The sequence below is a fragment of the Rutidosis leptorrhynchoides genome, chromosome 6 (assembly GCF_046630445.1).
Source record: "Rutidosis leptorrhynchoides isolate AG116_Rl617_1_P2 chromosome 6, CSIRO_AGI_Rlap_v1, whole genome shotgun sequence".
Taxonomy (NCBI): domain Eukaryota; kingdom Viridiplantae; phylum Streptophyta; class Magnoliopsida; order Asterales; family Asteraceae; genus Rutidosis; species Rutidosis leptorrhynchoides.
The window spans coordinates 355916466-355921115 of NC_092338.1; the positions used below are offsets into that span (position 1 = coordinate 355916466).

Sequence of the window (4650 nt, forward strand, 5' to 3'; positions counted from 1 at the left end):
TAAATACACATTGGAAGTTATTTATAAATAAATTTTAATAATAAATATTTCAACTTATCATATATATTCAAATAGATATTTAAACCAATAAGTTTAATGTACGGTATCAAACAATTAATAAATTGTTACCTTTTCAAGTTATAGTATATATGTATCTATTTACATATAATTGTTCGCGAAACTTCGAAAACAACCGAAGGGTATTTAAATATATAAAAGTAGTTCAAAAATTTTGAGATTCAACTTCATAGACTTTGCTTATCGTGTCAGAAACGTTAAAGATTAAGTTTAAATTTGGTCAAAAATTTCCGGGTCATCACAATATTCATATTTAACGTAGCGTTGTGTATTTACAGAGGAGAACACGGCTCATGTATTAAGCGTCGTTGTTGGTGTTGTCGTCTTTACTGTTTTTTCAAATCTGTCCGGTTCGAACGTAGTTAGTTTCGTTTTGTTGATAAAATTATTTCGAGTCTGACGGTGCTGGCGAAAAAATATAACTCGCGGCGAGCAGGAAGATACGGCTGTCGTTGTTTTTAGCGTTTTTTAAAAAGTGTCCCTTTCAAACGTACTTTTTATCGTTTTGTTCATAAAATTATTTCAAATATGACGCTCATGTCTAAAAAATTTAACTCGCGACGAGCGAAAAGATACGGACTGTCGTTTTGTTTAGCGTTTTTTGAGAAGTGTTCGTTTCGTGTATAGTTAGTCCCGTTGGGTTCGTAAGATTTTTTCGAGTTGAACGGTGGTCTCGGAAAAATTTAACTCGCGCCGAGCGAGAAGATATGGCCCGTTATAAATTTGGGTGGAATTATTTTCTTTTATTTTAATAAAATTATATATTTACACTTTTTACCCATGAGAAAGTGTAAACTTGAGGGACCGTTGTGTAAATATAGCCAAAGTTGGGGAACTGATTGTAATGTGAACACAAACTCAAAACTACAATGAGTTATAACTAAAACTATAGGGCCCGTTATAAATTTGGGTGTATTTACACTTTTTACCTTTGAGAAAGTGTAAACTTGAGGGGCCGTTGTGTAAGTATAGCCAAAGTTGAGGGACCGATTGTAATGTGAATACAAACTCAAAACTGCAATGAGTTATACCTAAAACTGCAAAGTGTCCCACCACGTGTATTTACATTTTTTACCTTTGAGAAAGTGTAAATTTGAGGAGCCGTTGTATAAGTATAGCCAAAGTTGAGAGACCGATTGTAATGTGAATACAGACTCAAAACTGCAATGAGTTATACCTAAAACTGCAAAGTGTCCCACCACATTTAGTATGTAAGGGTTAATTTAACACTTTATCATCATATCATATTATTATTATACTACGTATTATATTTCGAACTTATGTTTATTAAGTGGGCCGGGCTACCGGACTTCTAATATAGTCCAATCAAATAGCAGAATGTAAGAGGTAACCATCTCTCTGGGTCAACTGGACCATTATTATTATGGCCTTATGGGTGCATTTCACCAACATAAATTTATATAATACTTATACCTCTCACTAATGAATAATGATTAACTAAATGCAGTTTATTTAGTTAAAACATTAAATTAAATAAACATATCTCAAAAATCTAGAGCAATTTTTTTTTAAGTTTTTTAATTTGAGCTGCATTTCATTAAAATTGAAAATATCAACATAATCACACCACTAATTCTGTCCAAGTTGATACAATATGCAATGATATCTCTTCTCTTGACAAGATGAAAACAAAGTTGAGCTTTTATAATTGTGTTTAAGTTTACTATGAAATGAAAATCCACCTTAATTGAATAAATTAATATTAATAATTATAGAAGAATCATTGGTGTTTAATATAATTAGATCTCAACATACGAATATACGAATATGAATAATAGTTAACAAGAAAAAGCCAAACAAAATACAAAATAGCACGGCCTGTAACTAGAATAAATACATTTTTTTTTTTGTCTCACAAGAGAAATGGGACATACTTCTAGATAATAATGATAATATTTTTTATTAAGGCAAATAATGATAATAATTAATAGTAATTAATACGGAGTAATAGTCAGTAAATAAAATTTAAGTTATATATCTTTTTTGATATACTTTCTTTTTTATATGCATTGGAAGATCAAAAGCACACCCATTATCAAGATTCGTTTGGTGAAGAACATATGATCTCAGTTGAAACATTTTTTTTTTGGAAAAAAAGCGGTTAAACAACCAAATATTGATTCATAATGTTACATACAAAGTTTATTCCTGTAGGCTAGTGACATAAAACCTTCAAAAATGTCACATTAAAACATAAAAATGCAACAAGACTTGCAATTTTACACATTTAAGATGATTTTAGTTTCTGTTTACAAACCTACAATCTTTTCGAACTTCGCCAACATCTTCGCTAATCGGATTGTTCTCCGATAAAATCAGAAGAGCCTTAGCAAACTGATCATGAAAGTAAGTGTTATCGGCTGCCATTTTTTCGACATATGGAGATGTAGTTGGAGTCGATAAAAGTTCTTGATCAACTACAAGGAGTCCCCTGTTGTTTATCAGGTTCTTGTAGTACATGTTGTCTAACGTCATCGGTGTTAGTAGGTCTGTTCTTGCGTATTCGACAGCAAGCGGGTCTGGTACTTGATGGGGACAACGATGTTTGAGATACTCAGCGTATTCTGGGGCCAGGGTCGGGTCAACTTCAGGATATAGCCGGTCAACGATGTTGACACAATGGACTCTGCCAACCGAGTGAGCGCCTGCGATACAAGTGAACAACTATTAAATGTTTTGCAACATAGTACATAATTCGAATTCGAATTTTTTGGATGACTCAGGTTTTTTCTATTCAGACTACTTAGAGAAGGAAAACTTTTTTACTTAAATGTACGCGGCACAACCGGATTATCCCGTAAATGGATTGAGTTTTAAATATATTTTATATTTTATATTTTATATTTTATATTGGTATAACTTTATGAAGTATTTATAATACAAACAAAACAATTGATGAAATTCAAAGTGGAAGGAGAATGACTTTGAAAATTCAAATAAGATAGTTTTTTTGGATGGATTGAGTAGTTTTTTTTTAAGATGGATGAAGTATATAAAGGCATTTTTTCACCTCTTTTTAGGTAATTAAATTCTCGAGACCGGTCTCGTTAGTAATGTGTGGAACATCTTAGAAAAAATGTTTTTCTTTTGGGGAATCTTGATTACCTAAGAGGGCGACTGTTCCTTCAACGTCGACTCCCACGGACTGAAAACGAGAAAGGACATATGGCATGGAATCATTGTGGTTTGGGAGCAAATCGTCGATTTCTGCAAGATGACTTTCCTTGCTATCTTTTCGACCGGTTTTCATCTCAATATGAGGTCCTCCTTAACTACATAAATAAATTAAAAACCCGAAAGATTACATCAATATTTCTTTTGGTTGCTTTTGTACTTACGAAAAAGGAAAAAAAAAAAAAAAAAGCATAATTACATACCATAACAACACCATCTCTAGCAGAAAGAGCAACAATATCAGCACAAGAAACAGTCATGGGGCATGCACTTTCTAAAGCATCTTTGATTGTGTTGATATACTTGAAATTTCTCATTCCCATATTTCTTGTTGATGTCTTTTCTGATTGTATCCCATTTATGCTTTCCAATAATATTGATGCATCACATGACTATTAAAAAAAGATATCAACTAAATAAAACCAAAAAAGTAAAAGAAGTCCATGCAAGAAATGACAAGTTAATACTTCAACCATATTTGTTAATTTTCATACTTTAATGTTACGTAATTGTGCACAAAGAGATGAAACTGCATAAAGAGAGGCTGTACTTAAAAAACTTCAAGAAGTCCACAAATCTAGGATAATGCATGATTAATGCAATATTGGCAAAATTTTCATGCAATATAGTATAACTTTTGAGTATAGAATTTAGACTCATGGAAGAGGTAGGGATAATTAAAGTTGAAATAAAATAAAATGTACCTTAACCATGCAATCATGGAATAAAGTTCTTATCCAAGAAACTGCTGTATTTCCATGCTTATTATACAAACTAATAACTTGTTCTTTCACAATTTCTTCAGCATTTGGACAAGTTTCCGAGTAGTAATTCAAGCGTACCTCACTTTTACCTTCAAAACGATGAAAGAACATATAAAGATTAATCATGTTAATAACATTGACATCGTGTGTGTGGTCAACGTACAAATGAAAACCGGTGTACGCGACCATACACACGTTAAATTATATAAGTAAATATATATGGGTGATTAATATATACCTGAATAAAAATGGAAGGATAGGAGAAAGACGAAGCTAATAATTAGCTTGCAAATGATCTTGTGTGATGCCATATTATCTACGATTTATAAGGTTGTAGTTATGTGTAAGTATCCAAACCATATAACATTCTTTATATAGAGTAGTCTTTGCAAGTGCAAATGAATATTACAAGCACGCAAAGCTTGTCCACTTGGCGTATTTTTTTGACTTAATTTGTATCCACTTCCTCTCCACTAATTAATTTTGAAAAATTATTTGTTAAAAGAGCAATAATTATAATTAGTCAATATTAAAAATAGAAGCAATTAATACTGATAATTTATCTTAATCATGAGATCTACCTTAATTTTTAAAAGGATAATATTCCATACAT

At 31.5% G+C, this 4650-nt stretch overlaps 1 pseudogene; it reads right to left on the reverse strand.

The window, feature by feature from the left end:
* Positions 1-2189: 2189 nt before the first annotated feature.
* LOC139853211 (peroxidase 21-like) lies at positions 2190-4374 on the reverse strand (annotated as a pseudogene).
* Positions 4375-4650: the final 276 nt, after the last annotated feature.